We start from the raw sequence: 19368 nt of genomic DNA, 5'->3' as shown, positions 1-19368 counted from the left end.
AAAAGTAGTTGGTACTGCTCTTTATCACTGTGAGTGATGAATTTGTAGAGATAGAAAGGCAGATTCTGCAAGTTTCATTTACTCAGCACTTCATTATATACACCAGAGCTCGACTGACCATGCATAACAACACCCTAATATCGAAGTGCCCAGCATCAAAATAGCATAATTTCTAAACTCTTTTTTTCAGTGACTATGTTTGATTCATATGAGTGCCTTCACTACTTTATTTTCAAGGTAATCAATGATTCATTTGTTTTGCATAATTTTGCAAAAAAAAAGAGGAGTTTCTCCTGATGCTTAATTTACATGGAGATAGGAGTCTGAATGACAGTTTTTGCTGAGCAGACGGTGGGGTTGGTGGAGTTAGGGATGGGATTTGCTCTGCAGAGTTCTTCCTTATTTCTGATAGCCTGCAAAAAGCCTGAGTGCCTAACGATGATCCCCAAGCAGCACCTGACACTTCTCTCAGAGAAATGCATGATACGAACATGCATGGATGGAATGAGAGAGAGAAATTCAGTTTTATTCTTTTAGTTTGGTACATTTCTTACCAATTTTACATAGAAAATGGGCCCTGATTAGGAGTTTTCTTATATTTGCATATCAGAGACCTGAGTTGAGAAACATTACAAATACACATTCCTCACAACAGCCAATATGAAGTATTTCAAAAGAATATGGCAAAATCACCTCTAGAAAGCTGTGGAGCAAAAAGATTGGTACTGTTTTCCCCAGGAATGTTTCTTCATCATCTTCCAGTGGCTTGATGTGGACAACTGCATTGTACGTGAAAATTTTGCTTTGGAGGACCCACTCTATTCTGTGACTCTTACGTTGCTGCTGTTTGCCATTCATAGACTTCCATGTACCATGGTAGACTAGAAATGCCATACATTCACATGAAATTCAAATTAAGAAAAATACATAACTAAACTTTTTATTGTCTATGCAGCCTCTTGCCATAGAAAGGCATCCTTGCAAGTATAGGTTACAAGAGTTATAAATAACATCTATGATTACATTTTATTTTACCTACTCTTAATGATACTAATTAAAATAGATTATAGGTATCCAATTTAAAGTAAGATTATCAGTTATTTATTCAGGCACTTGAAACTTCATATGCCATCTATATACAATGATTATTTCATTGCTCCTGTATTTTAATCTCTTGTGTTTATCTTATTCTCATGGTGTGAATTAGACATTTGGCTCAATTGCTTTTTGTTATATTACAAAGACAGGGAAAAAATTTTGGAACTCAATGAAAGACCTAGATAAAAATAAAACACCTACATCATTTTAGTTCGTATGGGATGATAAGAAGTTTACATGAATAAAACACTTACTTCTCAGATTTCTTTGTGTTTTAGATATAGGTATAGGTTTGTGATTCTGGAAGTAGATAGACACTGTACTGTAAAAGCATGGGATGCAGTATTGAAGACTATTATCTAATTTGTCTTGGTTATTTTGAAGAGAGAATGTAATCATCTAGGAGTAAAATGTTCTCAGGCTAGATTCTATAGTAATCCCACAGTTTTTGTATGTGACCGCTGCAAAATGACACCAAGGACAGACAGAACAATAAAACTGGCTTTTCCTCTTGCAGCTAAGAGAATGGTGTGCCCAGGCCAAGCATGAGGTAAATTAACACAGCTATGCATAGGGAAGCTTGCATTATGCCTTGATGCCTTGTCTGTAGATAAAAAAAAAAACAATTGTTTTTGTTGCTAAGGGTAGCAATCCCATGCGTTCTAAACAACCCAAGAGTAAACTATCACAATAAATAAAAGGAAATGGGTTGAAGGGCTGAAAGAAATGTTTCATCCAGTCATACTGTTCATGAAAGCTGACAATTTGTAATGGGTGTTGGCAACAGAAAGTTGCAATTACTTCTCTGCTGCTGCTGGGTTGTGGCCTGCAGGGAGTCTGGAAGCTGTGAAGCTGGTGGAGCTGGAGGGTCCTGTCCTATCTGTGCCCTACTAGGTGTTGCCAACAGGTACAAAGCAGAAGTCAGAAGAGATGCCATGTAACACATATTACAGAATAAATGGGATTCTCATGTTTACAAGCACAACTCCTGTGGTACCGCCTGCCAGACTCACAGAGGAGGTGGCAGGGGATTAGGGGAAGGAGACACCTACATGCATTATAATTGGATCATAATTGCAGCACTGGAAGCATCTTTACCATTTCTACAGTACTAGAGGGCTGTAGTTTTAATCTCCAGTTTAAGTTACACAGTATTGTCATATCACAGGGACTAGACTTTCAGAGGCTTTAACTATTTTTTTTTAAACAATGTGGTTTTCTTGGCTTCAGAATCACGAAAAGAATAAGCTTGCAAATCTTTTAATAAGGCAATTATGTGCAGACGAAGATTAGATCTCATGGCACAATAGATTTTTGCTATATTATTCAGTATCTTTTTGATATTCCACTGTCACTAGACAAAAGCTCTGAATAGTAATGTGACAAGCCTATTCAGGAGACAACAATACAAGATTCCTTAATTGTGCTCACTTGTGTTCCACACAAACCTGCACTTAATTTTGCTGCCTGTTTTGTAAATGTGGAAAGAAAATACTATTTAGAATCAACGGTGCTTTTACTGCTATCTGTGAAATCTGCATTTTGTATTTGTAAAATGAAAATGTTGAGATAGTCAGTCACTTAATTTTTCCCATACAGTAAAAATCTTATAATTTCCTGATACAAAATGTCAATCTTAATATAGAAAATAATTTCTTTGTATTAAAAAAGGCAAAAAGGCTGAGCAAAATACAGACTGCAAAGGGAAGGTTGTGCTGTTTTTGATATGTGGAGTCTGTAATCTCATGTTTGTTTTCCCAATGTCTGCCTGAGAAATAAATTGGGAAAGGCATGGGAGTATATTTTATTACCATAGTTTATTTTGTAAGTGACATTACGTAAGTAATAACATTTTTCACAGAATCATAGCATCATTCAAATTGGAAAAGACCTTTAAGATCATCAAGTCTGTCCTGGTTTCAGCTGGGATAGAGTTAATTTTCCTCTTAGTAGCTGGTGCAGTGCTGTGGATTTGGTGTGAGAATAATGTTGATAGCACACTGATGGTTTTGGTTGTTGCTAGGTTAATGTTTATACTAAGTCAAGGACTTTTCAGTTCCTTGGGCCCTGCCAGTGAGAGGGCTGGAGGGGTGCAAGGAAGCGGGAGGGGACACAGCCAGGGTAGGTGACCTGAACCAGCCAAAGAGGTATTCCATACCATGGGACATCATGCTGAATATATAAGCTGGGGGGGAGGAGGGAGGAAGGAGGGACGTTTGGTTTTATGGTGTTTGTCTTCCTGAGTAACTGCTACACGTGACAGAGCCCTGCTTCCCTGGGGATGGCCCAACACCTGCCTGCCGGTGGGAGGTGGTGAATGAATTCCTTGTTTTCCTTTGCTTGCATGTGCGGCTTTTGCTTTACCTTTAAAATGTCTTTATCTCAACTCATGAGGTTTTTCCTTTACCCTTCCAGTTCTCTCCAGCATCTCACCATGGGGGGAGTGAGCAAGTGGCTGCATGGTGCTTGGTTGCTGGCCTGGGTTAAACTATAACAAAGTCCAACCATTAACCCAGAACTGCCAAGTCCACCAGTAAACTTACATTTTTGCTTGTTGAATTGGTGTGCATGAAAAAGCTAATTATAATTTTCCCCAGATTTAAGAGGGACGCAGAGATAGAAGTGTGATGGTTTGGAGGAGCAAATCAAACATTAAACAAAACTGGCAGCAAATCAAGTATTAAACCCAGTGCTGCCTGGATTGCAGTGTATACCCCTATGGACATGGAGAAATGTGACAGGATCTTCTAAAGAGGGACAGAAAACACATGCCATAAGTTAACTTCTCATTTCAAAAAGATGAATTTATAATCAATACTATCTATTAATCCCATATCTATCAAGCCATTCTGGACACTTTTCAGAAGACCTGAGGGATGTTCACCAAAGAAGTAGTGACAATGTTTTTAATTTCAGTTATAAAAATAAATAAATATGCTTATAATAAATATATGTAAATGCATGTATGTTTGTAAACACTACATTCACATAAAAATAATTAAATCTTCAGTGACTTGCTCTTGTCTTATATACAAATAAGCTCTTGCCTGTAGGAGTCCATTGTATTTGAAAGATAACTTTATTTAATTCCATGTTTAGTGCAGAAATACCTGTCTGTTTCATTGCTCTTGTTCAGAATGTGGATGTTCATGTTTGTTGTTTATTCAGAACAAGACTTAATTCAGATTTTAAAGGGTATTCTTTGGCTACATTACATAGCTAGAAATTTTCAACAACAGAAAGTCCTTCATTGGTCAAATACAATCAGACCTCCAGAAAGAAATTTATACACTTCAACAGGTTCATCTTCAAGCTTTATCTGTGAGTTTAAAATTTTTGTTTTTGTAACAGATACTAAAATTGCAAATAGGGCACATGACATTTATTGCCAAAGATGCTGTCATTTGTCAGTAAAAGTGTAATTTCTTAATATAACATTCTAGGTCCACAAATTCTAATGAATAAATATTGACTTTGGCTCAAACGGTACGGCCATGTGATTAGACAAATAACCAAATGTAGGCAGAAGGAGAGTGAAAAGTCAAAAGTAATCAGTTATTTAAACTAAACATTTCAGGGCATTTGGCAGGATTTATGGCAAGTCCAGACCCAGTAGGATGTAATTCCAGGTTTCTGTGTGTCTGTTGAGCTGTTCACCAATGTATTGCATTCAGTTTCCCTTTAGGTTTTCAAACAGTAGCTGTAAATTACAGAAACAGTTTGTAAGGAATTTCAGATTTTTACAATGGGGTACATGATCTTTCTGCATACCCTTTGCTTTCACACACAAAAGAGAGCTGTCTGCCTTTTTCTGGTATTTTTCAGTGCTGTACTGCTAAGCCACTGGAGTCACAACACTAAAGAAGGTCTTCGGGAGTCTATTGTCCATGTTGTGTGACAGTGTTGAATGAATCAAGAGGCGGAGGTGCAGGAGCTCTGGCTGATCTCAGCCAGTTCAGAAGCAGTGTAATGAAATTGAGAGCAAGGAAGCAAAACTGGAAAAGGTGTAGCACCATGTGCCTCTTGCACACTACATCTGCCATATGAGGTCATGGTAAAATTAGAAGCTTTTCCAAAAAACAACTATCCCCACCAATAACTGAAATAAACTAAACCTGGCAGGTATTGGAATTCAATAAAAACATGATCAAAACCTGCTGTGCTGTCTCCACATGGGTACCCCTGTTTACCCTTCTATGCTTGGAACCCCTGAGCTACTCTTGAATGTGCAACAATGATTTACAGACAGTGCCATAGCCTTGCCATAGATCTTTTATTTCCAGCAGTAGTGGGGGAAAATAGTGCAGCAGATGAAAATGCAGAATATAATCCTGACCATGCAAATGTTCAGGGTTAGATCTTGGAATTGGATCTATGTAAGCAAACCTGTTTGCAAGGTGTAGCAGTATTTACTATCACAAACAATCCCATTGATTTGACTGGACTGGGGTCATGAAGACATTGAACATTAAGCTTTTTATTAAGTGTTATTGCAGGACTGAGCCTTATGTTGAAAGAACATAACAAAAGTCTTTGTAATTAACACACAGTGTGAAGTTTAGGCTTTGTGTATCAAGGAAGAAAGAGAGGACTAGAATTGGAATAGCAGTAATGGTTTTTTGTGTATAAGTTGCTTTTTCTCATGACTAGTGAAGATTGAACAGGGTAAATTACAGAAAGGTCTGTTAGTTCCAAATAATAGTTACAGATCTACACACAGGTTTGCAGATGTATATTAACTGCCTCTTTGTATACACCCAATTCAAAATGGTCCTAAAGGAACACATCCTACTCCTGAATGTCAGTCAACATCATATTGAAGAACACATAGGTGACACTTGGGAGCTTTGCTACTTTTTTACACTGATATGAAGTGTATCTTTTAACCTGTAGCCAATTTACTGCCTAAACCCAGGGTGTATCCTCATCCTTCTTTTCCCTGTTTGCTTCTTCAGCTTTCTGCACTGGTATGGTAAATGCATTGCTTACTTTGCTTTGAATGTAGAAAGACCATTTTTCAAGATGCTGTAACGGAAGTGTTTCATGCAGAATCAAGGAAATGACTGGGTGAGTTAGGGGCAAAACCACATGGTGGCAGGCATTGTTCCCCTGCCCACCAGGTGGATTTAAGGGGCATATTTTGTGGTTGTGGGGTATCTTCACTGACCCCAGTGATGGTAACTCTTGACTAAGCATCAAATGGCCTGGATAGAGCAGCCAGAAGAGGCAGCCAATAGATGCAGAATTTTGCACTGCAGTTCCTGTGCTTGGCTTCTTTGAGTTTCTCTTGAGATCTCCTTGAGCTTCTGGGCACTTTGTTATAGGATCATTGGGGATTCTCAGAATCCCTCTGAGGAACTGGAGGGCTCCAGCTGCAGCCAGGTAAAGACAAAGACAGGGTAAGGGTAGAGCTAGCATCTTCTAATGAACTGTGTCAGCTGCCCTTGACAAAGGATGCTTTCAGCATTTGTTCTAGCTGACCCCTGGTTAGAGAGGGTCAAGCACTCTTCTAGTCCTTGCTAAAAGAGAGGCCTGTGTAAGAGTCAGCCTAAGTCACACCTGGCAGAGGCAGCAGTTTGCACAGCAGGGCACAAAGCAGAGGCCAGCAAGCCTGATCTGTCCTTCATACCCATCCTTGCTATGGTGGTTACGTGCCCCAGGGCAAGGTCCCCAGCAGCCTTTGGAGTAACTTCCTTCACTAGCAGACTCCTGGACTGATACAGAGCTTCAGAAGAAGGATGCAGCTTTGTAAATCTGAGGCTGCTGGAAGTGCCTGGGACCTCTCACAGAGGCTGGGGTACATGGTCTTCTAGCCTGCAGAAGTTTGTGGCTGCTGGGGAGCTGTACCACCAAACGAAAGAACTGTGGGAGGAGGTCAACAGATTGCACAGCATCAGAAAGGGTGAGGAAGAGATTTACTGGGTCTGCTTCAGGTCCCTGCAGCTTCATAATCCTAAATCTCCAGCCGTAATGGAATGGCAGGAAGAGTCTCTGCTTATGAAGGTGGAAAGTGGAAACTCCAACCATGATGAAAATTGAAAGCTGGTGACTTTTCACACTTGGAGGAAGGCTCCTGCTCCACCTGAAGACTTTCAGGTACAGAAAGGTTCACTGCCCTTGCAACTGATGAGAAGCTGTGGATGCTCCAATGAAACATGTCCAGTGTCTGAGCCTGAGCTCCTCACAGCACCAAGGAGCTGCAAATGATAGTGGCAGAAGGCTCCTTGTTGCAGGGGACAGAGGACTCCACCTGCCAACCTGATTTGTAATCTATGGAGATGGGCTGCTTGCTGGGGGCTTGCTTTTGGGACACTGCAAAGAAGCTACTGGGTATGGTGCAGCTTTCAGGATACTGCCATCTTCTGCTTTTGCACCAATGATACTGCCAGGGGTAGCCTCAGAAGTATCAAGTGTAATTTGGGTCTAGTGACAGGGCTTTAGAGGCAGTGGTCAAGAGCATGATGGATGATGTGGTGTCTCCTTGATCCTACTAGTGAGGGGAAAGGGCCTGAGGGTAGATCTTGTGGGTCACGTTGGTTGTGCACCTTGTGTTTGCAGCAGTGTTTTGGCTTCTATGACCATGATCTTTGATGATCAACGTGTTCTTGGAACAGGAACAGAGACAGTATCTACCTGAATAAGTAGAGCAAGATACCTTTTCCAGCAGGCTGGATAACCTGGTAAGGATTGCTTTTCACTGAGAACGATGGAGGAGGGAGACATTCTTCAAGAAATAAGTGTGGGATGAGGAAAGTGAGACACAGTCATGGGAAAAGAAGAGACATAACAATTAATGAAAGAGGGCTGAAGTGAAATTCCTTTAAGCATAGACATGTAAATAGAGAAGTGCCCAAGGGATAACCTCATGTGGAAAATGCTGATGCTCTTTTTTGGGAAGCAGCATGGTTGAGTCCTTGTTTAAAGTACCTTTACTAACGCATGCAGCATGCAGGCATAGGGAAAAGGCAGGAAGAATTAGAAGCCTGCATGCAGCTGGAGGGCTATGAGCTCACTGGGATCATGGAGGTGTGGTAGGATAGTTGGGACAAGCAGAGAACTGCTGTATATGAATACGGGAGCTTTAGGAAGCACAGGTTGGGACTGTGAGGAGGAGTAGTTGTTCTTTATGTGAGAGAGCAGCAGGGATGTATGGAGCTCTACCTTAGGATGAATGGTGAACCAGCTCAGAGCCTGTGCATGAACACTAGTGGGCAGATCAACATGAATGATGTTGTTATGGGCATCTGCTGCAGACCATCTGATCAAGAAGAAAAGAGATGAGACCTTCATACTCACCCTGGAAGATTCCCATGTTTGCAGGCTCTGGTTCTCCTGAAGGACCTGACCCACTCTTATGTCTGCTGGAGTGAAAACATAGCTGGGCACAAGCAGTCCAGGAGGTTTCTGGAGTATATTGACATCAACTTCCTGACGCAAGTGATCAGGGAGTCAACAAGAAAAGAAGTTCTGCTGGATCTCATACTAACAAACAATGAAGACCTGTTTGGGGATTTGAAGGCTGGGGCAACTGTGCAATGACCATGGATGGTGAAGTTCAGGGTCATTTTCAGGGTCCTTGAGAGAAGAGAAAGGCAAAAAAACCCCAAACCAAACCACAACCCTGGGCTTCAGGAGATCAGACTTTGGCCTGTTTACAGATCAGCCTCGAAGCAGTGCTGGAAAGAAGAGGGGTTCAGTAGAGCTCATTGTTATTTAAGGATCACTTCCTCCCAGCTCAAGAAAGGTCCATCCTGACAAGCAGGAAATCAAGCACAGGCAGCAGGAGGCTTGCATGGATGAGCAAGAGATCCTGACTGAACTCAAACATTAAAAAGAAATATACTGGAGACGAAAGCAGGGGCAGGTGACCCAGGAGGAATATGAAGATGATGTCCAGTCATGCGGGGATGGGTTTCAGAAAGCCAGGTCCAACCTGGAGTTGAAACTGGTGAGGGCAACAAGAAAGGTTTCTCTAAGTACTTAATAGCAAAAGGAAGACCATTGAAAATGTGGGCTTACTGCTGAATGGTGACAATGGGTATGGAAAGGCTGAGAAACTCAACTCCTTCTTCACCTTAGTCTTTTCTGGTAAGACCAGCCCAGGTCCCTGAGAGCAGAGTGCCTGCCAGCCTCAGCTCTTGTCTGACTGTCCAGTGTGGTCCTACTGCCCTTGTTGCAAGTAAGAATTGTCACAGACCCTCACACTTCTATTAACTATTCCCTCTCTATTATATTTTGCTGTAGTATTTGTAACCATGAACAACTGTGTCTTGAGTCAGGGCAAATACTTCTTTGGGAAGGACCACTCAACAGTTTTTATTGCTGTATTTTGTATTTTATGACTGTATTTCAGAAAAACTAATATTCAATTATATTTAGTGCAGTATTTTCAACAGTTTCATGGTTTTGCCATCCATGTGGAAGTTTAGATAATTTACACTGACATGAGACATATTCTGAAACTCTTCTAACATTTTAAAACTTAATATATGTTATGATTTCAGAATTACTTGGTGAACATAAAGATTCTATTTTTGAATTGGATGCACAGGTTAGAAATATACTGCAAAATCTGCTAGAAAAAGAGTATTCTTTTAATCTGATTTGTTGTTAAAGACGTGTTATTGATATTGAAATAAAACATATAGGAAGTACATTGTGTGATCTTAATCCATATAAACATAATCTTTTAAATGTCTTGAGAAGTAACACTTTCATTAAACCATAATAACTTGTTAGTAATAATAGCTATTTGCACAGTTTCACTTGATGAGTAAAAATATTATAAAATGTATATACATAGCTGTATGTACACGTATCTGTATACATATGTATACTTTTTATATAATGAATTAGGCAAATCTAGCTCAACCAAATACATAAAATGTCTAATTTCTCTAGAGGTTCCAGTTGCATTGTAAAATCATGAGTTCTGAGCAGGGATTGTGTTAAGCAGTGCTGATCGTAGTAGTAATCCAATGGGTAACATAAGAATAAAAGGTAACACATGCTAGAACATAATTCTAATAATTGTTTTTAACTTCTTAAATTGAACAGTTTGCATCTGTATTTTACCAGGCAGTGTACTGCTCACAACAATTACATTAAAGCTATAAACACTGTTCCTATGAATTTTTTGTGAGACAACTTCAATCACACTACTTTTTTCAGTATCAGTCAGAAATATGAAATTTTAATCATAATATAAATAATAATATAGCATGATATTTTAAGACAAAAATATTTTTTGTAGATTTTTTAAACTGTATTCAGGTGGACCTGCACACCGCCCATGTGTGCTAATGAAAGTTGATGACTTTTCTCTGCAGTTCAGGCTACCATTGTACAATATTTGATAGCCCTTCTGCGTTGCTTTCTAGAAATATGACAGGGCTTAATGCAAAGTAGCTTTAGGGCTACAATCCTCTGAGATTCTGGGCTGTTCTTTTCCTGTTGAGACAAGCATCCATGTTGACATATCCTGGTGCTCACTGAAGCTGAGGGGAGTTTTAGCCTTCCAAAGGGAATAATGTGGTGGAGGGTATCCAGCTGGAGGAATCAATTTTAATTAAGTTGTTGGGGTTTAGCCCCAGCCGGCAACTAAGTACCACGCAACCATTTGCTCACTCCTCCCACCCACAGAGGGATGGTAAAAATGTAAAACTCGAGGGCTGAGAGAAGAACAATTTAATAATTGAAATAAAAAAATAACAACAACAATAATTAATGATTAACAATAATTTGTTATAACAACAACAACAACAATAATAAGCAACAGTTGTAATGAAAAGGAGGGAGAAGAGGAGAGAAATAAAATCCAAAGGGAAGGAGGGAAAAAACCCAAGTGATGCACAATGCAATTGCTCACCACCTGCTGACTGATGCCTCAGCCAGTCCTTCAACAGCATTTGGCAGGCCCTGGCCAAGTCCCCTCAGCTTATATACTGAACATGATATTCTATGGTATGGAATAGCCCTTTGGCTAGTTCAGGTCACCTGTTCTGGCTGTCCTCCCTCCTGGCTTCTTGTGCCCCTCCAGCCCTCTCACTGGCAGCACATGAGAGGCTGAAAAGTCCTTGAATTTTTATAAATACTACTCAGCAACATCTAAAAGCAACAGTTATCAACATTGTTCTGACACCATCCCCAAACCCCAGCACTGTACCAGCTACTAAGAAGAAAATAAACTCTATCCCAGTTGAAACCAGGACAAAGTACAGTGTTATCAGTAGGGAGAACCAGTGAGGAATTCAGACTTGGCAACCTTTCAAGAACTAGTTTTGCACAGATGTATATGATAATATAAATATGAAATTGTAAAAGCAGTTTAAAGCACAGATGAAATATAAAAATTAATTTGTATTTCAGGTAGTAAGGTAGTAGGTACTAAGACCCTAAGTATCCTAATGTGCAATTTGCTTACTATAGGTCAAGAATGCCCATAAAGCATGTGAACAGTGAAACTGCTGATTTCAGTGAAAATCAGTTGCATAAGGACAGCATGTATCCAAAAGAAGAAGTGGCAGGAAGTCCACTCCTTCCGTCCCCCAGCAGTCACATGTCCCATCCATCCTAGAAGTGTCCTGCTTCCTTCTGTCACCTGGTCTGTTTATCCCACATTTTTGCCTTGTGTGTGCATGTGTGCATCACCATTTTGTAAAATACCATACCCGACCCCTGCTCCACACCATATCCCCTCTCAGCACTGCTCTTGTGAGACTGCTTCTGTAGTACCATGTCTAGTTCTGGGGTTCCCAGTACAAGAAAGACATAGACCTGTTGAAACAGGTCCAGAGGAGAGCCACAACAGTGATCAGAGGGCTGAAGCACCTCTCCTATGAAGACAGGCTGAGAGAGTTGGGGTTGTTCAGCCTGAAGAAGAGAAAGTTCTAGGGAAATGTTTCAGTCTTTCAGTACTTAAAGTGGGCTTATAAAGAAGATGAAAGGCTTTTTACCATGGGACAAGGAACAATGGTTTTAAACTGAAAGAGGGTAGATTTAGATCAGACATAAGAAAGAAATTTTTTACAATGAGGGTTGTGACACACTGTAACAGGTTGCCCAGAGAAGCTGTGGATCCTCCATCACTGGAAATGTTCAAGGTAATGTTGCACAGGGCTTTGAGCAACGTGATCTATTGAAAGATGTCCTTGTCCTTGAGGGTTGGACTAGATGATCTTTAAAAGTCTCTTCCAACCCAAACTGTTCTTTGATACTGCCTTGTGCTTTCACATCTGTGTGATTTCACAGCATCTTATTGATTGCCCATTTCCTTTGGACCATTAAGTGTTTATGTACGAAAATATCTACTGATATATGTGTATTTGTGTATACATATACTTTCTATGTATAAAGAATTATACAAATATATCTAATTTTTTTTCTATGTACATAGATACATGATAGATGTATTTATTTCTGCTTATGTATACTGTATTTACTCATAGATATAGATGTAAATCAAGTGTGTACATATATATGTGTATATGTATTTATATAGATACATAAAACTGTAGGAGTAAAGTGGATAAAGCATTATTTAGCAAAATGAAATTCTGTAAGAAAGGCATAGCTGAAGTGATGGGGCTCCCTCTGCTCCTTGCCTGGCAAACAGACCACACCAGCAGGTCTGCGCTGTGCTTGTGAAGAGAGGGAGGTGTGACAAATGGATAAACTTTCACTGTAGCACAAAATCATTCTTTGGATTGATAGCCAACAGACTCAACTTACTGTGAAAGTGCTTGAGAAGGAATTCTTCTGCTGACTTTGGTGTTTTTCCACCAAGGACCCTTGCCTTTGAACCTCAGATACTAAGTTTTAATGCTGAGACTTCCAGCAGCACTTTTGAGGTGCCAGGCAGTAAGTCAGAGTTAAGGACATGCCTCAGCCACCTGCTATAATGATGAGTGGTGGTATAAATGTACAAACCTGACATTGTACACTAACAAAGGGAACAAGAAGGTGCAGAAAAAGGGAGGGGATCATTTCATGGAAGCTAGTAGGGACTGACTTTATCACTGGAAAAAATAAACCACAAAAACCAACCAACCAACCAAAATCCAGACAGGGAGGAACGATGTTGTCCTTTCAAAAACTTTAAACTTTTACATTGTTTTTCTTAAGAAATACCAGCATGGATACATTTATTCCTGACAAATGACCTATTTTGAGGCTTTGTAGTAGTTTTAATAGTTAAAGCTTCAAACGGTAAGTGTTTGCTTTTCCATATTGTGAATCCAGAGTAAATAATTAAAATTCAAATGTCAAAACATCTCTTGCTTTCTTATTTTCTAATTCTAGGATCTGTAGCTACAACTATAGCAGGAAAGGCCAGACTTTGCCAAAAGGGGATAGAAAATGATTGGACTTCTTTGACAGTGATTAGTAATTCCTGGTCTAACAAATAACAAAAAGTGCAGGTCAGGATTTAGATCTAATCCTGAAGTACTTTTTTGGATCTGCTTTTCACATTTTAGAAGATTTCCAGTAACTGTGTGGCCTTAACATTGTTACAAGAAGCTGTTCTTAAATATCCTGTTAGTTTTCCTATCTTAGCGCTTTCCTTCAGACTTACTGACTAAATATGTGTAATAAAATTATACCCTTTTCGCATCACCCTGTAACCTAAGTGATTAAAACAGTCTTTTAGATCATTGTTACATACAGATTAAGTAAAGGCAGTCTGTGCTCCAGAAGCTTGCCTTATTTTCCATTAAATCTATTAGAATGATAATTTTTTTCCTTCCAAACAACACACAGGCTGTTGGCCAAAGGTTTAAGTAGAAGAAATGATTCAGTTATTGACCATTAGACATGGACTGGCAAACCAATGTGTGGGCTGACTGTGTTTGAGATGATGAGACATTTTGTGGTTTGCAGAGGCTTTTCCGTCACTTGGCTCATCATTATCTGCTGCTCCGCACTGTGCTGCTATCTGTTCTGCTGCACGCTGTGACACTTTACTGGGATCACTACTCCACACAAAATATGAGCTGATATCTGGCTAGAAATGTGTGAACTAAAAATAAATATGAAGATGAAAAGATAATATGAATGCTGTGAAAATGATTAAAGCATGTGAAAGGTTTATATAGATAGTGTATTCAAAGAGAAACTCCAAGTACAAGGGAAGACTAGAGAAATTCTCCCGCTGTTTTTGGCAGTATTTAGGCTGCAGATGGTGATAGTGCTGATTTGGGGAACTTTCACCATTTCTTGCTGTAACAGAGGGTCCAATATTATTGAAAGCAATTGTATTTGTGCTGCAGAATCTTCCCCCTCCCCCCTTTATTTTTACTTCAGTCTCCTGAAATCCAGTCTAATCAATGCAATTCTAAAATGGAGCAAGTTCCAAGGCTGCTTTAGCTGCACTCTGCACAGGGCCGTCGAAGACACCTGGAGGCACTTCTCTATAATGGTAACTTTAGGCTAATGCTTTTATGTAGCATTTTCTGTAAGCTGTAAGGTCTGATGAGGTTTGACTCTTCATTCTCTTAGGAGTCATGGTATTACAGTCAGGAGGTTGATATAATGATGCCATCAGCTTCTGTATAATTGCTGAAATTTTTAGACATGGCCAGAATTACCACTTGTACAATCATCTACAATTTCTATAAGTGAAACATAGGAATCTACTGGGCTAAGATAGGTGTGCATACAATGTAACTGGGTACTAACACAGATGGATGATGGTTGTAAAGTAGCAAAGGAAGCTACTAGCTTTAGTCTTTCATGACTGTGCTTAGCCAGAGGAAGAAGGATAACTGGTTGGCTGGAGACAGCAAACAGTCCCAGAAAAAACATTCAATTATTCTTATAATTACATGAGAACCTGTACAGAAGAGGACTATCACCATGACAGTATTGAGAAATAACATGCCTCTTTTCTTGCTCGACTTTGAGAAAAGTTGTCATTTCTCATGGCCATTATTTCCACAGTATTTGTATAGAAACACCATATTTAGCGTCTTTATCTGCAGACCTCTTCTCTGATGCAAAAAGATGCTTCTAGCTATGTTTTATAAACATGCCTGGTATTACAGCTGAAGGAGCCTTTGACAAAGCTTTAGCCACTTCCTCTCTTCCAAAAAGAATCAGTAACATCCCTCACTACTGTTTCCACAAATGAGCACAACTGCAGGAAAGAAAGATATGCATGTATCAATGCTCTACAGTATCTATTTTTTTTCCACAGTTTCCTTTAGCCTATCCATCTAACAGCTGCATACAGAAGATCTGAACAAAATAGTGTACCTTTAATTTTTCAGCTACCTTGTTTTTGAATGGTTTTTTTTTTCACCTGTTGTTCCTCCATTTCCAGGTATAATCCTTCTGTGGGAAGTTTGAGTTCAAGTCTTTTGGAATAATATTTCCCTGGGCAAATTTCTTGATCTGTCTATGCCTTGGTTTCGCTGACTATGGAACAGAGAAAAAAAAATTCTTTATATTTTGGAATGTAGATAGAAAGTGCTATGTATATCAATCGGGTTGATTAGTTTGCAGTCTTTCATCCTCTGACAATCAGTGTTGTTGCTAATTCAGTACTTTCTACTTTCATTTTTACTTGGACATCCAAATTGCATAAAGCTGGCAACCTCTGCTGATTTAGATCAGCAAGGATGGTCCGTGTGGAAGAAGACAATATAGCCACCAACCCATCAAACTTGCTGTCACATTATGTCTAAGCCATTCTTTTGTGGTTTAACCCCATCTGGCAACTAAGTACCATGAATCCATTTTCTCACTCCCTGTTCCCATCCCCCCATTCCGCTGTGGGATGGGAAGGAGAACCAGGAAAAAGTTAATCGGTGAGTTAAGATAAGAACAATTAAATAATTGAAGCAATAGTAATAGTAACAGTAACAGTAACAGTAATAGTAATAGTAATGAAAAGGAGAGAGCGGGAGAGAGGAATAAAACCCAATGGAAAAAACCCAAGTGATACACAACGTAATTGCTCAGCACCTGCTGACCAATGCCCAGCCAATCCCCCAGCATTGCTTGGCAGGCCCTGGCCGACTCCCACACTTTATATACTGAGCATGGTGTTCTATGGTATGGAATATCCCTTTGGCTACTTGGGGTCACCTGTCCTGGCTTTGCTCCCTCCTGGCTTCTTGTGCCCCTGCTCACAGGCAGAGCATGGGTTACTGAAAAGCCCTTAGGGTAGGCACTTCTTAGCAACAACTGAATCACGAGTGTGTTATCAACATTATTCTCATACTAAATCCAAAGCCCAGCACTGTACCAGCTACTAGGAAGAAAATTAACTCTATCCCAGCTGGAAACAAGACACATCCTTTTCATTTAGTCATTTTATAGTTTCCTGTTTGGTGTCAAGAGATCACTTATTTCCTCTGCTAAAGTACACTAGAATTTCATTCTGTTCTGTGGTACCTTCTAAGACCAGCCATTATACAAAATCCAAGTCGCTGAATTGTCCATTGCTAGCTTGATGGAGTGCATGAACACTGGTGTAAGTAGCTTACCAACCAATTGGCCTCTTTCTTTAGGCAACTGTAACATTATTTATTATTTTAATTGAGTTAGAAATAAGTCATTCTTATATAGTCAGCTAAAGGTTGGTGACTTTCCTTCACTCTCCTGAAATGTCAGATTTAAGCTTTTTTCATCCAATGAAGACATAAGATGACTTTGTAGGCCTTTCTATAGGCCTGTTCCTATTCCTACTCAAATCAGCATCACATGCTTTGGGTTCCTACCTGGATTAGCTGAAGGCTAATATGAAATCCATATCCCCTGCCCTTGCTGACTGATTGCTGACTCTGGCTGCTAGTGCAGAGACCCAGATCTGACCCTAACTATTCCTTCTCATAGCGGTGACAGCACTGTAACATTTCTGTGCTTTAATATGCCCCCCACCTCATCTTCAGAGGCCGTGCTGATCTGATGGAGGGTTCACAGGATGCTGGTGCAAAATGATGCCTGCACAGATGAAATCTCTTCCTTCTTGTCTCCGGCTTGTAGAAAGCCACTGATTTCTGCATTTGCTTTCGCACGTGACTATTGGTACACTGCAGGGTGGACATAAAGGGCTTGTTAAGAGAGAAAAGTAAAAAAAAAAACCCACCTTATATTTTCCTATCAAAGTCTGGCTGTTGACACCAGACATTGTTTTATTTCCTCCCTCTCATTTTTTAGTCTAACTCTTGCTGCTGCAGAGAGGCAGCTGTATTCATCCTCATGGGGCTGTTTCTATCAGGTTCTGGAAACAATCAGAGGCATACTCCTGTTGATCACCTCTTGCAGGGTGGTCTGCACTCCTCAGAGATCCCTGGGATTGCACTGATCATAAGGGTTTATTAAAATTTTATTACAAGTAGCAGAAAAAAAGGAATGTGAATTTAGAAGCTGTTTCATATTTGCAAGGGATAAGCTACACCAAGCAGATGGAGAGACCTGCTATGCTGTATAGCAAAAGATCATGTATACTTGAAGTCTTATGGAGAAGGAAAAAAATTGCTTTGCTACTTCTAGCAGTACAATGCATTTATTACAGCATATTCTTTAATCTCTTTAACCTTAAACTACTGTGGCTGAGTATTGGGCCTGGCTGAGCCCCACTGCATCCGTCACGGTGCTGTGCCTGCACTGGCAGCTGGAAAGGCGGTGGTAACACACCGGTGTTTTGGCTGCTGCTGAGCAGCGCTCGCACAGCACCAAGGCTGCCCCTTCAGCCTTCCCCCTGCCCCCATTAGGCTGGGGGTGGGTGAGATCTTGGAGGGGACACAGCCAGGACAGCTGACCCAAACTGACCAAAGGGATATTCCACACCATATGACATCTGCTCAGGTATAAAAGCTAAGAGAAAGGGGGGGTGGGGAGCGGGGGCATTCGTTATTTATGGTGTTTGTCTTCTAGAACAACTGCTACTCATACTGCAGCCCTGCTTCCCGGGAAGTGGCCAAACATCACCTGCTGATGGGAAGTAGAGAATAACATCTTTTGTTTTCCTTCACTTCTGTGTGCACGATTTTTGCCGTTGCATCATTAAACCACCTTTATCTTGACCCACAAGTTTGGGTTGTTTTTTTTTCATTTAGTTTTTTAAATATTATTTTCTCCCTCCCCTGTTCTGTTGAGGGAGGGGAGTGGTAAAGTAGCTTGGTGGGCACCTGGCATGCAGCCAAGGTCAACCCACCACAGGCTGCAACAAAATGACAAACCAGCTCCTGAACAATGTCTTGTTGATAATAAGAATCCTGAGGGCAAGGTTCACAGGAGCTTTCCAGGCATTGAGAGCCCCAGGCCTTCACTGTGACTTCATCTTTCAGGACTGTCTACCTGAAAGAGATCTAGGACAAAGAGCATGAGCATCATGCCTTGGATCATATAAAGAGAGCCAAGGAACAACAGTTTATAAGAAAACACGCCTTTCAATTAACCTTCTTCTTTCCAGCTTGCATAAGTGAATAATCATGTTACTGTGTGTGGTGACCCAAGTCGAGGCGGACTTAAAAGAAACACTATGTCTGCGCGGCTGGGTTCGGACAAAATGGCCTTTATTGTTTATACAGACTATTTATATATCTTAGACAGTGCAGGTGTTAGACCCTGATAGGTTTTTGTGTCCTTCTTCTTGCTTGCTATTTGCTGTTGCTGTAGGTGCCTGTACGCTGCGGTTCTAAGTTCCGATTCTTCACACCCTGTTTAGATACCTGACAATTTGTGGCTGTCTTAGAGGTACACAGCTAAGTCTTTGAGGTCAACTAACTTATCTGCAGACCCGCTGCAGACCCCAACAATTCCCAATTTTTGTTTTTGAACAGCTAGTACCAGGTTTGTCATGTTCTGCAGGGCCCTTGCAAACATGACAGCAACCAAGGTAATGGCAAACAAACAATACTGCCAATTGAGTGAATGGATGCCCAAAAGGCTGACATTTTACCAGATTTTGGTAACATGTTGCTGCAATGGGGCGCCTAAAATCCATGCAGCACATACCATCAAAATCCTCACAGCCATGTCCTTGAACCAACAACAAAAAACAATAGTTGCTCTGTTTTGTATATAATGGTGGCAAATTTGACTCACATTCTTAACTGCCTAACAAACAAGGTATCGACATTCAAAGTGCAAACAATATTGACTTCTTTTGGGTTAATGTTATACAGAGGTAATCAATTATCGAAAATATCAAGACTTTCAATAAGATTCTTCATTCCCTGCATACATTCACTTTTTTGCAACAATGTCTGCAAGTCAGTTTCAAGGAAGGGCACGCCAGACAAGGACTGGTTCAGTAAGGAG

General features: G+C 40.3%; 1 long non-coding RNA gene across 1 annotated transcript in view; it reads left to right on the top strand.

Moving 5' to 3' along the window:
• Positions 1–278: 278 nt before the first annotated feature.
• The window catches only part of LOC308056842, a 67431-nt gene continuing 48341 nt past the window's right edge, over positions 279–19368 (top strand). The window contains exon 1 of the long non-coding RNA XR_013924991.1: positions 279–19176. This is a non-coding gene — a long non-coding RNA (uncharacterized lncRNA). The remainder of the gene's footprint in view (positions 19177–19368) is intronic.

This window comes from Falco punctatus (genome assembly GCF_963210335.1).
Source record: "Falco punctatus genome assembly, chromosome: Z".
Lineage (NCBI taxonomy): Eukaryota > Metazoa > Chordata > Aves > Falconiformes > Falconidae > Falco > Falco punctatus.
The sequence above is the reverse complement of the archived record's forward strand: the minus strand, read 5'-3'. Positions and strand labels throughout refer to the sequence as shown.